The sequence below is a fragment of the Lissotriton helveticus genome, chromosome 8 (genome assembly GCF_964261635.1).
Source record: "Lissotriton helveticus chromosome 8, aLisHel1.1, whole genome shotgun sequence".
Lineage (NCBI taxonomy): Eukaryota > Metazoa > Chordata > Amphibia > Caudata > Salamandridae > Lissotriton > Lissotriton helveticus.
In genome coordinates, this window is record NC_136069.1 from 900470794 (window position 1) to 900488830 (window position 18037).

The window sequence follows — 18037 nt, forward strand, 5'->3', positions numbered from 1 at the left end:
GAAAACTTTATTAGATGCGACCATCAAAACGGCATGGTTAAAAACAGAGTGAAAATAGTATAGAAAGAATTACTATTCATCATGGATAGAAGTTGGTCAACATGTTTCAGCCCCACGGGCTTTCGTCAGGACCTATGATGTACACTACTGCAACACTTACCACTTGACGTGGTGACGAATATAGATTATGTAGACCTACCAGTTGTGAAGTGGTCTCATATCTTAATTTTCAAACCTCTCCTATAAAACAGGAAGCACATAACAAAGCAAATATCAAACGTGATAAGCGATTCTATCATGTTTGATATTTGCTTTGTTATGTGCTTTCTACTTCTGTTTCCTGTTTTATAGGAGAGGTTTGAAAATTAAGATATGAGACCACTTCACAACTGGTAGGTCTACATAATCTATATTCGTCACCACGTCAAGTGGTAAGTGTTGCAGTAGTGTACATCATAGGTCCTGACGAAAGCCCATGGGGCTGAAACATGTTGACCAACTTCTATCCATGATGAATAGTAATTCTTTCTATACTATTTTCACTCTGTTTTTAACCATGCCGTTTTGATGGTTGCATCTAATAAAGTTTTCTTAGACATCAAAACAGGTATTTTTAGATCACTGTTATATCTGTTCACTTTTCACATTTTTTGAGCACTGCAACTAGTCCCTTCAGCCTATAAACTCTCATCTTTGTGTTGATGGTTAGACCTGCTGATCCGACTCTAGCGATCCTCAAGAATTCTTCTGAGGAAGTGTCTAGCGGATACCATCTTACCCCTAAAACTCAGATGATGAAGTTCCGCTAATGAGTGGGCTGATGGGTATCTTGTCTCAATCTTTGAGCTTTTCATCTCTCTCTCCTATAGAACTTTTTGATAACCCCTTGGTATGTGTGAGTCTGGATACTACAAACTGGTACTGACCATAGTAAATAACTAAATAAGACCCTTGATATCTTCCGTGTGTTAATATATTAGTATAAATGCTCACACCTAGATCACTCTGAATACCACTTGAAAGTTATGAGTCACCGGCCTCTGCATGTTTCCACAGAGTTTTTGTTGCACATTCTCCTTTTTGAGGGGGTGAGCACTTGTGTATAACAGGATCAATAGAGACAGTGGAGGGGGGTATGTCCACCAAGATTACCGGAATAGATGGCACCCCCATATGCTGAAACCACATTATTTCTTACTACAAAGGCATTGCTCTATACTCCACTTTTAGGGCAGCAAAATCCCCCAATACTGCAGATGGAGCTTCTGCGGCCAGGTCCCTCATTAAAGATATGATATTATGCAAGATCAGATTTTACAGAGGAGGTGGCTGGGCCATTGGGCTTGTATTTTTTAAATAGACAATGAACTTCGTCTTTCGGCATTTATTTTTTCCTCTACCTGACCTATCTCACTGGTAAGAGCACCCATCACTGTTGTCAGGCAATTTGTAATTTGGTGAGTTTTGGAGGTGCCCCTTGACGAGAGCTTTTCAGGCACAGAGCATTGGGATTTTCATTTGCCCATATTCGTAACAAACCCAATTAGATGGAAGGGTAAGGGGTTAAACATGAGAAATAGAAATTAAAAATATATTCTCACCAAACTGGATGAGGTGAATGAAAACTGCTTACGCTGCTACTTCAAAGAGTCCTCTGCAGTCCAAGAAGAATGAAAGTGGACCCAGCCCAGCCTTGTCCGGATGCAGATGGGTACAGACGGGCCTGCCCTTGGCCTGGGTGTGGCCCGAGCATCTGCGCGTGTCCCTCTCTGCAGTAGTCCGTCGCCTGTTTTACAGCATTCTGGCCCCTCCTTCTCTGCACAGGTGCTCCTGTGCTCCCTGGAGGACCGAGTTCCTCCTCAGCAGAAACAGCGGTGCGCGCTTCAGACAGACCAGATTAACAATCAACAAACAACAATTTATGGTGTTGTTGCCCCATTTCCTCTGCACAGGTGCTCTGTTGAATGCTGGGGGACACAGTCCCTCCCCTGCAGAAAAAGCAGTGGGGGCCTTGGACTGCCCAGAGTAACAATCCCCTACAATTCTGGACCCTCCTCCTCTGCACAGGTGCTCTGGTGCGCGCTGGGGGGACCAAGTTCCACTCCTGTAGAAAGAGCAGTACGTGCCTGAGATGGACCGGAGTAACAATGCTGCACTATGGGAACCCCGTGCCTGTTTTACTGTGTTCTTGCCCTGTATCCTTTGCAAAGGTGCTCTGGTGCATGCTGGGGGAGGCAGTCCCTCCCCTGCAGATAGCAGAGGGAGTCTTGGACTGCCCAGAGTAACAATCACACACAGCATGAGTACCTCGCCGGTTTTATAGCATTCTGGGACCCTCCTCCTCTGCACAGGGCTCTTGTGCACGTTGGGGGACCGAGTTCCACCCCTATAGAAACAATGGTGCGGACCTTGGGCGGCCTAGAATAGCAATCCTGCACTGCTGGAGTCACTCGCCAGTTTTATAGTGTTGTGGCCCCATCTCCTCTACACAGGTGCTTTGGTGCATACTGGGGGATGAAGTCCCTCCCCTTCAGAAACAGCAGTGGGGGCATCGGACTGCCTGGAGTAACAATCCTGCACAGCGAGAGTCCCTCGCTGGTTGTACAGCGTTTTGGACCCTCCTCCGCAAAGGTGGTCTGGTGCACACTAGGGGATCGAGCTCCACCCCTGTGGAAACAGCGGTGCAGGCCTTGGACAGCCTGGAATAACAATCCCGCACTACTGAAGTCCCTTGCCGGTTTTCCGGCTTTGTGGCCCCTCCTCCTCTGCACAGGTCTCCTCATGCATGCTGGGGGACTGAGTCCCACCCCAGCAGAAACAGCGGTGCAGGCCTCAATTGCACCGGAGTAACAATCCATTATCCAAAGCAGTAATAGGTACATAGGTGTAGACTTCTATTTTTCTTCAATATCTTCTGTATGCCGTTTTCTAAATGAATATATTTTGTGAATTTAAAAAAATGCTTTCTCCACCATGCAAAACATTTGTGCTCATTTATAGAGGAGACTAAATATCTTGACCCACACCAGGCAGGCTTCTGCCCCTCCCACTCTACCGAATAATCATCCTCTCATTGGTGGATGGCATGAGAGGCAAAGCAGATGAAGGTAGAACTCAGGAATTGGTTCTACTAGACCTATCCAAGGCATTTGATATGGTAGATCGTGGTAGGTCATGGGATTCTGATTGACCGAATCAAAGGAGAAGGTTTAGAAGGAACTGCCCTAGATTGGATGAAATCCTTGGTTAAAGACTGCATCCAGTCTGACCGTCTCTCTCCCTATCCATCAACTAAAGTTTTTCTGAACTATGGAGTACCACAGGCATCTTCTCTCTCTCCCCATCTCTTCAATCTTTATATCCGCTACTTGATAAATACGCTTCAGCAGAAAAAGTCAAAAATATATATTAACGCTGAAGACATGCAGCTGATCGATGATATTTTAAACTCAAAGAAGTTCTTCCAGAACACCCGGCTATATATCAGAGACTGGACGAATAGCAATTGTTGGACTTGGCCCTTATGGCAGGTCCACCCCTAATCTTTTTGCTTTTAGTATGTGATCTATGTTAGTGATTTTTGGGTCTCTGCGCACTTTTTCCCTGTGTCCCAGGGTAAAGTGCTTGTGTGTAGTATGGCTGGCCTGCCCTCCCATAGGAATGCATGGGGATTGTGTGTGTCCATGTTAGTTCCTGATGTGTGGAGAGTGCAGGCTCGAGTTTGATATGTGCGAACTCGTGAGAGTGAATGCTGCGCAATGGTATGTGCGGCTTGTATGTGTCTAGTAGGGAAGTGCCACTTCTAGACATTGATGTGTGTGTGCAGTGAGGGTGCTGGAGCGTGATTGGCTGGAGCTGGCTGGCATGCCTGGCTCCAGGAAGTCTGGATGGGTCTGCCCAGGAGTGAGTGGAGAGATCAGCCTGGGTGATGTGAGGGAGGGGTGCACCTGGTTCCTTGATGGGGCTGGGCTTTCCCCATACAATGCTGGCTCCACCCCCTGTGGTGCGTCTAACGACCCTAGCCTCCCCAGTGAATGAAAGGGGTGGTTGGGCCATCAAGGTGCTCCAAAACCAGCTGCGACTGGTTTCCCCCACCCTGCACCCTGAGACAAAGGATTTTAGAGTATAAGAAGGGGCTGTGTCCCCTTACAATTGGTTCTGTTGTGCTTTTTGGATCCTAGCTGAGGGGGCTACTGCTGTTGGGGCCAGGAGGACCGCCACTTGGATTGTCTCCCTGCCTGGAGACCCAGTGAGCTGGCTCTGGGCCCAGCCTTGCCCCTGCCTGCCTCCAGACCCTTGCTGGAGCTATACTTTGCCAGAGCGCCTGGAAGCGCTTTTATTTCACTTATAGCGCTAGGAGCGCTTGACTCTGCCCTTAGAGCGCTTGGGAGCGCTCTGGTTGTCCAGCCGGTGCCCACCCGGCATTTGCTGACTTTGCGGTGCTCGCTATTTAATTATCGAGTGCCCACCTCGATTTATCTTTTGCATCAAGAAAAATCCGGTGCCCACCCGGCATTGCCCCGTGTCTTCACTGCCGCAGCCCAGGACAAAGAGAGAAGCTCGCCGGGTGAGCCGCGCTGGGATTGGCCCAGCTGCCGAGCCTCCCGCCGCGTCATCGAAGGAGCAGGAAGTAGCCTGCCGCGTCTTGCCGAGGCTTCCCCGGAGTTAGAGGAGCCCCGCCTGCAGCACCGGACGACTGCCGGAGTGCTGCAGGGAGCGAGGCTCCCATGTGAGGGGGAGAGCGCTGCCCAGGAGAAGCCGGTGAGTGGGGCCGGGAGAGCGAGGGAAGGGAAGAGGGCGTCGGGGCATATTGCTGGTGCCTGCCCCTCCCCTCCAGTGTGCGGGCCTGGCCTGAGTGAGGCCCAGTGTTCTTCGAGCCAGAGAGGCTCGCAGGGGCTAATCTTGTGTTTGGGCCCCCCGAGCGGGGCTCCTACGTTACTTTGGGCATTCTTTTGTATTCACGAGCCTGCGAGGCTCGAAGCGCCATTTTGTGTCCCCGAGTCCCCCGAGAGGGACTCCAACGTGCCCGCAGTTGATTCAGAACCCCGAGGCTCCTGCCCATATTGGTTTGCGAGCCCAGAGAGGCTCGAGGGGCATTCGTTATTTAGAGCCCAGAGAGACTCACAGGGCAGTTAGGTGGTCAGAGCCCCGTGGCTCCCACGCTGTGTTGCCCTCACCATTGTTCTTGAGCCCACAAGGCTCCAACGTTGGCCATCCTTGATTTACAACTGTCCAGCACTTAGTGAACAGTTGCTACGTTTAGGCTTGTGTTCCTGGCTGCCTGCGCAGCCTCCCTGACATTTGGACTCAGGACATTTCAGCCCTTGCGAGGCCAGTTGGCCTGAGGGACAGTTCTAGTGTTGTGCCATGTGCACCTTGCACAATTTATGGTTTCCTTGCTAATTTGATTCCTGCGCAAATGTTCTACCTGCACCTCTGAATGTGTTTTATGTTTCTCCCCCTTTGCTAAAAGTGACCTGCTTAGAGGAGTGATTATGGTTTATTACCTTTGCTCAATGTGACTTGCCTAGGTGATTGTTTTATGCTTCTTTCCCTTTGCTAAATGTGACATGCTTAGGTGAATGTATTTTTGATGCCTCATGTGCAATGTGTTTAATGCTTCGGTCCCTTTGCTAAATGTGACATGCTTAGGTAATGGTGTTTTTCCTTCCATAGGTCCTGATAATAAGGTCCTAGTTCCCTGCGTGATTTTCCTACAGAGTTAGGGTTGCGTAGGAGGTATTTACCCTTTACCAGTGATTACTGGTTGTGTGCTACATATATTATGTGTGTGCTACAGTCATTATATGTTTATGTGCTAAGTGTTATACCTACAACAAGTGCTAATTCTAAAAGTGCATACCCCTGACAGTGGTCCATGTGGCCCTGTCCTGTACCTAATCCCTTGTAAATTCTGCCCGTGCCTGTTGGCACATTGTAAAGTGTGTGTCTTATCTAATGCGTTTTTATTATAATACAAAGGCTATTTTTATATAACCTTGTGTGGAGTTTCCTTTGTGGTGGGCCTAAGGTGTTGCGGCTGGGGTGCGCGCGCAAACGCTTTACACATCGCCTCCGAGATTAGCCTTGCTGCTCGCGTCACGTTACCTAGAGGGTGAGCAGGGGTTATCTTGGTGTGTAACTCCCTTGCCCTGACTTTAGAAATGGTGATCCCTGACTGACTTTGGCGTGAGCATTGGCCCGCCGGGGGTCCCGTTTCTAACATTGGTGGCAAGCGGTGCGGATTGGACTTGCGTTTGCGCTGTACCACAGTGGCGACAGGCCGCACTACAAAACTCTACATTTTTAGATAACCACATTTTGGGGATTATTGTTTTTTAGGTGAAGTTTAAGTATTTCTTCTCCTGAAAGGTGTCATTTTGTAATTCTGTCCAGTACATTTGTTCCCCGCCCTGCTCCCAGATTGGTACCTGTGTCGCTTATGGTCAGGTTGAGAAATCAGGGGTGGTAGAAACTGCCTTACCGAGTGGGGGGTGTGTGTGAATGAGTGGTGTGTTACACTGGACAGAGGAGTGCAAGCTCTCTGAGATAGGAATCTTGCTGAATTTTTGTAATTGTATACTCCTGTTAGGCTCAGACCCTGAGGTTCCCTATGTCAAACTCTTCTTGAGAACGTCCTCCAAAATGGAGCCTGTTTTTGATCTCTGTGGTCTTTTTAGGTACAGTAGGTCAGAGCTGGACAGATTCTGTGAAGAGGGAGGCATGGAGGTGAGTGAGTCGGATACTCAGTCCCAGCTTAGGGACAGCCTGATCCAATGGCAAAAGGATCAATGGGATCTTGAGCACAGTGAGAGAGATAGGGCCCAGGCCACACGCCATGAGGGTGGTGAGTCTGTGGGGAGCCCTGAAGAATGTGAGGATGATGAGGATGAGAGTGATTGGGCTCCAGCAGATAGTGAGGACCCCATAGATAGGGTGTCCCTTGCTGGGTCCAGTGTCAGTACCAGCGCCCCATCCCTTGTCCTGTCCCCAGAGGAGTGGTTGGACAGAAGGCAAGAGCGGGAGCATCAGCTAGCGATGGAACAGCTCAGGTTAGAGCACGCCAAGCTAGAGGCTGAAAGGGCCTTGTTCAGGGAGAAGGTAACCCTAGAGGGTAGGTTATCCCCTGAGTGCAATTTTGATTTTCTGGATTCCCCAGGGAGGGTTGAGTCCAGTGGTGGCAGCTATTTAGATATTAGTGTAGACAGTGCCACTCCCAGTTTCACGAGTATGGTACCTGTTTCCCAAGAGGAAGAGAACAGGTTGAAGTTCAGGAACCATAGGAAACCACCTCACCAGAGGTGGGGGTATTTTGTGGATGACTGTTCTGATGCAATGTGGGATTGGCTGACGGCTAACTCGGACAATGAGGTGGACGGAGTAGTGAATATGTTTCTCAAAGAGCAGTTGCTCAGTGTTGTTTGTCCAGAGTTGCGCCAGCACCTGTTGAGGTGTGGCTCCTTTTGTCTTTGGGACCTTGCAGAGGAAGCAGAGCGCTGGGAAAGTGCGAGAGGTTCTTTAGAGTCACTAGTGAGTGATTCCAACAACAGTGGGTCAGGTGTCCTCCAGCCCAGCGTGGTGGAGGAGGGTGAGAGTAGCCCAGCTAGGTCCCAGTATAGTGAGGAGGGTGTAGGGGCTTACTGCCTGTCTCAGTGGAGCGGGAGTGAGTGTGAGACTGAGAGTCCCCCGACGCCCGAAGCCCTGCCGCAGAGCCTGGATGGTTTCTCTAGGGAACACCAGGATGGGAACCTAAGCTTGCCTGTTAGTTCACTTGAGGGAGATCTCCTAGTGTGTAGAGGACCTGGAGCATCTGTAAGCGGAGCTCCAATGGTTCTAGAGTCTGGCAGTACCGCTCCGGTAGGGAGGGTACAGGAGTCCAGCAAAAGGAGTGATTGGGGGATAGTATGTGAGTCCCCAGAAGTCCTGGAGTGCCAGGCAATTGTTCCCCGAAGGTTTTAGACCCGAGGTTGGGAGGCCAGGTTCAGTATCCGCCTGACCTGAAGGGTGGAACTACTGTAATCAGTGTCCTGACCAGTTCTTCTTCCAGATGTACCGCCCCGGTTGGGAGGGAGCAGGACTCTGGAAGGGGGTGCAGAGGGTGGGAGAGCCCACCTCTGACCCCGGTGCAACCTGAGGGTTAAACCCTAGGTTGGGAGAAGGGTGTTTTGAGGGGACCCCTCGCAAGAGCAGGAGGAACCCTAGAAGAAGAGGTAGGGGGAGGAGAGCCTTCCCTGAGACTCCTGGTCTGCCTGAGGTTGTAGACCCTAGGCTGGAGAACCAGTGGCAGTCTAGCCCTGTCTTGCAGACAGGAAGGGTGGAGAATGGCTACTATGTGCCAGGGGTTACTACCCCCCACTCTGTGAGTAGTCAGGATCCAGTGGCCCCTGGGTGGCCTAGGGCCTGGTCCTGGCCAAGGACAGCTGGAGAGTACCAGTGGGGTAGCCCAGTTAGTCCCTACAGTAGTTTTAGAAGGAACCCCAGGGGTTCACTGTGGCGTAAAACAGGAGGGTGTCCCTGCAGTTGCGGGCCCGCGTCCGTGTTTTATCGCCCCAAGCAGGGAAGCCCATCACGGTGGTGATTGGTCTGCCCTGCATTTTGGCTGGAAGGGGGTTGTGTTGGACTTGGCCCTTATGGCAGGTCCACCCCTAATCTTTTTGCTTTTAGTATGTGATCTATGTTAGTGATTTTTGGGTCTCTGCGCACTTTTTCCCTGTGTCCCAGGGTAAAGTGCGTGCGTGTAGTATGGCTGGCCTGCCCTCCCATAGGAATGCATGGGGAATGTGTGTGTCCATGTTAGTTCCTGATGTGTGGGGAGTGCAGGCTCGAGTTTGGTATGTGTGAACTCGTGAGAGTGAATGCTGCGCAATGGTATGTGCGGCTTGTATGTGTCTAGTAGGGAAGTGCCACTTCTAGACATTGATGTGTGTGTGCAGTGAGGGTGCTGGAGCGTGATTGGCTGGAGCTGGCTGGCATGCCTGGCTCCAGGAAGTCTGGATGGGTCTGCCCAGGAGTGAGTGGAGAGATCAGCCTGAGTGATGTGAGGGAGGGGTGCACCTGGTTCCTTGATGGGGCTGGGCTTTCCCCACACAATGCTGGCTCCACCCCCTGTGGTGCGTCTAATGACCCTAGCCTCCCCAGTGAATGAAAGGGGTGGTTGGGCCATCAAGGGTGCTCCAAAACCAGCTGCGACTGGTTTCCCCCACCCTGCACCCTGAGACAAAGGATTTTAAAGTATAAGAAGGGGCTGTGTCCCCTTACAATTGGTTCTGTTCTGCTTTTTGGATCCTAGCTGAGGGGGCTGCTGCTGTTGGGGCCAGGAGGACCGCCACTTGGATTGTCTCCCTGCCTGGAGACCCAGTGAGCTGGCTCTGGGCCCAGCCTTGCCCCCTGCCTGCCTCCAGACCCTTGCTGGAGCTATACTTTGCCAGAGCACCTGGAAGCGCTTTTATTTCACTTATAGCGCTAGGTGCGCTTTATTTTTGCCCTAGCGCTCATAGTGCTTTATTTTCCTCCCTAGCGCTAGGAGCTCTTGACTCTGCCCTTAGAGCGCTTGGGAGCGCTCTGGTTGTCCAGCCGGTGCCCACCCGGCATTTGCTGACTTTGCAGTGCTCGCTATTTAATTATCGAGTGCCCACCTCAATTTATCTTTTGCATCAAGAAAAAGCCGGTGCCCACCCGGCATTGCCCCGTGTCTTCACCGCCGCAGCCCAGGACAAAAGAGAGAAGCTCGCCGGGAGAGCCGCGCTGGGATTGGCCCAGCCGGCCGAGCCTCCCGCCGCGTCATCGAAGGAGCAGCAAGTAGCCTGCCGCGTCTTGCCGAGGCTTCCCCGGAGTGAGAGGAGCCCCGCCCGCAGCACCGGATGACCGCCGGAGTGCTGCAGAGAGCGAGGCTCCCATGTGAGGAGGAGAGCGCTGCCCAGGAGAAGCCGGTGAGTGGGGCCGGGAGAGCGAGGGAAGGGAGGAGGGCGTCGGGGCACATTGTCGGTGCCCGCCCCTCCCCTCCAGTGTGCGGGCCGGGCCTGAGTGAGGCCCAGTGTTCTTCGAGCCAGAGAGTCTCGCAGGGGCTAATCTTGTGTTTGGGCCCCCCGAGCGCGGCTCCTACGTTACTTTGGACATTTTTTTGTATTCACGAGCCTGCGAGGCTCGAAGCGCCATTTTGTGTTCCCGAGTCCCCCGAGAGGGACTCCAACGTGCCCGCAGTTGATTTAGAGCCCCGAGGCTCCCTCCCATATTGGTTTGTGAGCCCAGAGAGGCTCGAGGGGCATTCGTTATTTAGAGCCCAGAGAGGCTCACAGGGCAGTTAGGTGGTCAGATCCCCGTGGCTCCCACGCTGTGTTGCCCTCACCATTGTTCTTGAGCCCACAAGGCTCCAACGTTGGCCGTCATTTATTTACAACTGTCCAGCACTTAGTGGACAGTTGCTACGTTTAGGCTTGTGTTCCTGGCTGCCTGCGCAGCCTCCCTGACATTTGGACTCAGGGCATTTCAGCTCTTGCGAGGCCAGTTGGCCTGAGGGACAGTTCTAGTGTTGTGCCATGTGCACCTTGCGCAATTTATGGTTTCCTTGCTAATTTGATTCCTGCGCAAATGTTCTACCTGCACCTCTGAATGTGTTTTATGTTTCTCCCCCTTTGCTAAAAGTGACCTGCTTAGAGGAGTGATTATGGTTTATTACCTTTGCTCAATGTGACTTGCCTAGGTGATTGTTTTATGCTTCTTTCCCTTTGCTAAATGTGACATGCTTAGGTGAATGTATTTTTGATGCCTCATGTGCAATGTGTTTAATGCTTCGGTCCCTTTGCTAAATGTGACATGCTTAGGTAATGGTGTTTTTCCTTCCATAGGTCCTGATAATAAGGTCCTAGTTCCCTGCGTGATTTTCCTACAGAGTTAGGGTTGCGTAGGAGGTATTTACCCTTTACCAGTGATTACTGGTTGTGTGCTACATATATTATTTGTGTGCTACAGTCATTATATGTTTATGTGCTAAGTGTTATACCTACAACAAGTGCTAATTCTAAAAGTGCATACCCCTGACAGTGGTCCATGTGGCCCTGTCCTGTACCTAATCCCTTGTAAATTCTGCCCGTGCCTGTTGGCACATTGTAAAGTCTGTGTCTTATCTAATGTGTTTTTATTATAATACAAAGGCTATTTTTATATAACCTTGTGTGGAGTTTCCTTTGTGGTGGGCCTAGGGTGTTGTGGCTGGGGTGCGCGCGCCAACGCTTTACACAGCGCCTCCGAGATTAGCCTTGCTGCTCGCGTCACGTTACCTAGAGGGTGAGCAGGGGTTATCTTGGTGTGTAACTCCCTTGCCCTGACTTTAGAAATGGTGATCCCTGACTGACTTTGGCGTGAGCATTGGCCGCCGGGGGTCCCGTTTCTAACAGCAATCAACTAAAACTCAGCTCTGATAAGACAGCGATTGTCATAACAAACAACAAGTTAAGCCATTGGAACCCCGCTTATTGGCCAATAATGATAGGCTCTCTTCCCAGCTGCGAAAAGCCTACGTTTTCAAATTGACAAGAACCTGTCCATGAAAACCCATATAAGCACTGTAACGTCATCATGGTTCTTTCAATTAAGGATAATTAAGCAAATCAGAAAAATCTTCTCTATGGATGCAACTGCCCAAATTAACACTTCATTAGCCATATCTAGAATTGACCATGCAAACGCCCTCTACCTAAAGGCCTCAATCATAGACTTCAAGAGGCGCAAAATCAAGCAGCAAGAATCCTATTCCAACAACCAAAGCACTGCCATACCAAGCCACTGATGAAGAAGCTACACTGGCTCCCAGTGACTCAATAGACCATATTTGAAACATAATGTATAATCTTTGAATCACTCCACAACAAAAGCCCAAAATACATATCTGAAAGAATCCAGAGAAACACCATGAGGTGCAATCTCGGGTCAGCCCAAATGAACCTTTTAATGGTACTGAGATTCAAATGCAAGAGGTTGAAAGGAAGCAGGTTCTCAGTCCTGGATCCCCAGGTCTGGAACGCACTCCCAAACGCATCAGACTAGCAGAAAACTATATGTGCTTTAGGAGGATGCTCAAAACGGGTCTCTTTCCCAAAACTTACAGCAATTTCCTGGCTAGATTGCGGCCTCTTAACCCAGCACCAAGAGACTTGTTGGTGAACGTGCCGATTATAAAATGGATATAACATAACATGTCAATTTCTCTAGTGTGACAAATAGCCCAGGGCTTGGTGATTTATCTGAGCCAAACAATGACTTTAATGAGCGTATGCACACAGGGAAATATGTCAAATATGGTTTGCGGTATTGTTCATTGGTATCTTCTTTAATCAATGTTCTAAATGGCTAGCGGTTGAATGATTGGCCTAAAGTCCTTTGAGGCAAGTTACTGTTTGACTTGGTTCATAACTAGAATTTGAAAACAAAAAGTTTTGACTTAGGGCTGTGTGGAATTTCACTGATCTATATAGATTGAAAATTTGCAGGAATGTACAAAAATTTGAATACTTGTGCTAGACAGGCACATGTGTTCAGTGCTGTCTCAGCCATAGTTCAAAACACTATATGGTCTCAAGTGACATATGCAAATGACTAAAAATTATTTGCATATGCCATATGACACCGTATAGTTTTTCTATAATACCACTGAGGGAGAAATTCCTAGTTGTATACAAGAAGGCAGTGATTTCAGCTATTTGTGCAGTTGTCACCTAAAACTTTATTGTGTGTAGGTAGCGCCTCGAAGTTTCAATCTTCACAAACTCTCTTTGCAATGCAGGGCAAGCTGCATGGTATTATTTCTTAGCTCTAATTGCAAACTGCCCAGAACTGTCTATAATGTAACACAATTCTATAGGAGTTGTCTGGATTTAAGACTGGGAAAAGGGACATGTTCATAGTTGAGTGACAAGGCACTATCGCAAACTGATACTGCAATTGATCCAGGATAACACATTATATTGCACTTCGCTTCTGGCTTTATTAGATATTGAACCTGCATCTGTGCTCAGTTTGTAGGAGAATCACTTGTAGACAGAGTATTTATACCACCCTACTTACATAGGATGACATTTGTTTACAACACCGTAGCCTGTTTTAAACCCACTTACACACATATTTTCCTCTGAGATCCTCAGGCACTAAGGTGGAAAAAGTTTCCATTATAATCTCCACCCCGCAAGGTGTGTCCCTTATGGAGGATTGACGCCATTCACCTTCAGGGAAAATTATGTCATAGGTATCAGACAAATGTGACCACACTGCAGGCTTTATTTTGTGCAATCTCTTCACCTTTATTTGTATTTCTATTTCATAAACCATATCAAAAGAGTTGACATATCTGTCCAGTGTTTCTACCTGTATGTACCCTGCAGCTGGAGTCACCACTAGATGCTCTTTCAAAGGCTGGAAAGCTATATCTTCTTCCGCCGCGCTTTCCAGAAGTGCTACTGCCCATGTCCCGTTCTACAGATGGATTCAGTTTTTGAGGCACACTTCTTTCCCTTTGTCAGTCCAGTCACTTTTGTTATCCTAGAAGGAGCTTTTGATTCAGAACTTTTTTTCCTCGTTTTTAACCCTAACATCTGCTTCACGTAAGTGCTCGGTCTCACTCTTTGGTCTGCCGTACTCGTCTTTTCTAAAATACTCAGGGCCATATTACCAAGATGTGCGTTAAAAAACGCACATCGCACATTTCCCTATCGCTGGATTTTATCGCTGTGTTAGCGCGTCATTATCAACGGGCAACACTCAGGCGATATTAAATCCGGTGATAGCCGGCGATAGGGAACATTAGCGCGTGAAAACAAGCGTTGTTGTCACGCGCTAATGTGTGCCTTGATAATATGGAGGTGTGGATTCAGCTTTATGACCCACACCCCCATGCTATGAATGCCTAACACTTGATCAGAGCATGCGTTGGGAGACCTGCGATAAACGGGTTTATCGCAGGTCTCCTTCTCCCAACGCCTGCCTTAGTAATAGGGTGTTACCACCTCCAACCACATTTTACATGTGGTTGGACGTGGGAACGGCCACTTTGCATGTCATTAGCGATGTTTCTCGCTGACATGCAAAGTGGGCTTGAGGCAGGCATTAGCATGCCCTTGTTAATAGGGCGCTAGAAGTATCGCCGCTTTCTCGGCACAATTTGCCGAAAAAGCGGCGATACTTCACCTTGGTAATATGGCCCTCAGTTTGTCTGCTCCACAACCATTCTGTCCATCGATATTCTTCAGAGTCCTGCAGAGAAAGGGAAGAAGGCCTATCAATATACTGATACCAACCTGGATTTTGGGGATTTTTTTCACTGTCCCTAAAATTGAATCCAAACATCCCACTCTCCTGTTTAACTTTTTTTCTTTTTGCTGGTTATGCGGAGGTTTCGCATTCACCAAACATTCAGACTCATTCCTCGTTTCAAGTCACAAGCACCTAGGTATCTTGAGTTACAGAGGTATATACTTTTAAAATAATATAAGGTAGTTCACATTCACGATCTTGCATGGGAACAGCAGCTCAATGCTGTCATATGGCCAGTAATGCCGCTTTCCCTCTAATGTTACCAAGAACTATCAAGTGATAGTTTCAAAGTTACCAAATCAACCACGAAGAAGCTCTATGCTCATTTGGTATTTTTTTCTCAGTACCAGTGGGAATACCATAAAAGAGGGTGTTCCATGCGTAGAAGTACATATACTAGCCAATATAGTCCTGTGGTACAGTCCTCTATGGGTGATACCATACGAAGAAGAACACAAATTGCTAATATTCTGATGTTATCTTCAGGTGTAGTCTGTAGATAGTTTAGTTTAGAAATCAACCGAAAATGGGAACTCATCTTGCTTTGTGGGTGCTTTGCTCATAATTAAGTTACTAGCCTGTGGACTCATTGTTAGCATTGGAGCAGGTACATCTGCTGCAACAGCATCTAACATACAAGTCCTTATCGTCTGAAACACATATTGTGGAAGTTCTCTATATACAGTCAGTAATTAATTGAATAAATGTCTTAGTTCTGGGGTATTCAAATGTCTTGAATCTGCATGAGGAGTATACCCAGCAAATTGAGACCAGGTGACTCAGGGCCACATTCTAACAGTTTCAAGTACATGTGCTATGCTCCATTGAAACCACATTTGATGTTGTTCAAAGCCTATTGGGATTTCCAGTCTTTAATATGGTTCATAGTTTTGAGGCTTAGAGGCAGCTTTATAGGTAAAAATATTGTGTTCGAATCTAGAAGATAAAACTCCACCCATATGTAAAATATTTATAGTTCTTGTAACTTCTAGAATTACTTCACTCAGACCTTAGGGAACCCTTGCTTCATGAGATACTGCATCAAGAGTTTGTCTTATCATAACAGGTAAAGACACCATTTTAACACAGATTCAGACTAAGATTAAAAATGCAATCCACTAGGGAAAACCCTATACTAGTCAAGCTTAACAAATCCTTCACCAGAGAGGGAGATCCTGTGTGACCTGAAAAAGGAAACCATTATTACAACCAATGTTTCTGCATTAGTAATTATTAATAGTATCTAGTGTATGTCTCTAAGAAGTACTCATAGCTCTATTCCATATTTAGTGTCATGATCCGTTTACAAGCTTTCCAGCAATATGACCCAGGTTTAGAAACCCAGGATTCACTGGAAAGTGCATGCTTAGTCAACTTCCCAACCCCAGCCTGGAAATCATGCAGACTGTTACCATTGACTCAGCACTTGAAGACTGTGATAATATCGCATCAATCAGTTCAGTGATTCTGCAGGGTTATTTGCTTTGCCTTCACTGAGAATGTTTGCAGTACAAAACTCAAGCTAAGCTTCCAACAGAAAGCTGAAGATGTCCCTTCCCAAAGGTGTGTCTGTCAGATTTAAGTACATTTTTCCGATTATTTTGAAAATTCTAGACCTTGTGATGAATGGTGTAAAATGCAAGAATAAGCATATGAATTCTGTTGCACATTATAAATCACATGAATACATATATACGAGAAATTGCTGCACTATCAACCTTTGATAAAACAAACCTCTTATTTATATACAGGTGCATTTACCGCTAAATGTAGTACACATTTATAAATTTAAAATGTTCATTAGAATATATGAATATATGAAATAACATGATGGGCACATAAACAGAAATCACAATGCACATGATAGTAGTGGGCCACAATAGTTGTCATTCAGAATGACAAGCAACCCGGTAAGTGAGAATCTGTAATAACATGAAACTCAACGATCAATTAAGAGAGAGAAGTATATCAGACCCATCATAAATATAAAATGGTAGTCCTTAAGGCTCACAGATCTTGAAACTAGATCTCAGTAAGCGATACAACTAGAACTGCGCTTTAATTGCTGCCACATTTTTTACATGTGCGATTACATTGACACACATCGATTTTAGATTTCATCTGCTGAAACATTCCAAAACGACATTACTGATATGCGGATATATATGCCAGGAGTGCTAAAAGTAAGTGACAGCATCTTGTCTTATGCCTGAACTAAGCACAATAAACAACAGAAAACTACTCTGACAAAAGTCAAAGAAAGTTGGTTGACACAAGTGTAGGTATAAGCTCCTAAAATCAAAGTTGAGATTTGCTGTGTTCATAAGACTTAGAATAAAAGCAGATCCCCTAATGGACTTAAATGGTTGCATCCTCCCGCCACCATATTATCTCAGAATTCATGATTTTTGGGGTATGGTGGCATGCTATGGCTATTTTATACCTATGTTAACAACCATCATGGTCCCGCTGCAAGAACTCCTCAAAAGGAAAAAGCAATAGTAATGTGGTCAGAAAAAGATGGAGGCCTTCAAGTGCACGAGGAAGGCCTCCTCACCAAGAATAACAAACCAAACTTGATGCTAATCATCAGTTGTGCTAAAATCATATAAACCACGAAACAGCACTTCGGTGTTGTATGCTATTTGATCCTTCACCCAAACCAAGCAGAAATGAAATGTGAGGATATGACATGGCCATCATGTAGGGGTGAAGGCACTTCCACCTCTACCTTAAGGGGTATCCATTCAATGTAGTCACTGACCATAATTCACTGATGCCACTTTCCTAGGATGCTCTGTAAATCCACTTTGTGAGTTAAATAGCATGAATACCCATTTCTAGTGAAGATTTGTCCCTCTGCAGTTGGCCAAATGACAATTTGTCATGAACCCTCAACGCATCACTCTAAAGGGACTTCAGGAAATTGAATGGAATAGTCTGAGTCACTCAAGAGGATGAGAGCCTCCAATCAGTGAATCCAGTTCAGAAGCAGAATCAGTGGAACCTTTAGTGGAGTATTCTCCAAGGACTTTGGAGTTCTAACATCATGTGATCATGTCCATTGAACCAGAACTTCAGGCGACTAGAATTTTTAACTGTGCACTGGCATATGGGGACATCAAAGGCAGTTTGAAAGAAAATATAGGCGTTGTGGATCTAGCAATGGAAAATGATATAATAATGTGGCTTAAATTCCAGGCCCTTCGGCAAGGAAGAGGCCAGAAAATGTTTGTGACATGACCTGGCAGCTGGCACATGTGGACCACTTTAAAGTGCCTTATTTATAGAAATCAATGACACGTAATACACATACACTGAGATCAACTTTTTCTGGGATGGCTGTGACAAAGATAGAAAAGTTCTGGGTCACGCTGCAGATTAATAGGCATATAGTGGGTTAGTGGACCATCAAATAACAGTATTGCTGTGACCTCAGACTAACAGACACGTTGATGCTGATACTAAATAAATGAATTGGAAGAAACTAAAACGGCAGTTGTACAAATCCCACAGGCGTACCAATCTACTCCCACACACCCCTGAACCGCTTTTAAATCGGTACCTGTACTGCCATCTGTGAGAAGGTGGAAGGGCACCCAAGGTCTGTGGTGTGTCGAAGCACAGCCTTGCAGCATGCTCCATACAGAATATCTGGAACAGGCAAAGGAGCCGCCAGAACTAATGAAAAGTTACTGTGTAGAGCACACAGCTTTCTTTTGGAAGGCAAATGGGT

The 18037-nt window shown here is 47.2% G+C and overlaps 1 protein-coding gene across 1 annotated transcript in view; it reads left to right on the forward strand.

Moving 5' to 3' along the window:
* The window catches only part of LOC144773822 (coagulation factor VII-like), a 225467-nt gene that overhangs the window by 196884 nt on the left and 10546 nt on the right, over positions 1-18037 (forward strand). The gene's annotated exons all lie outside the window — the stretch shown is intronic.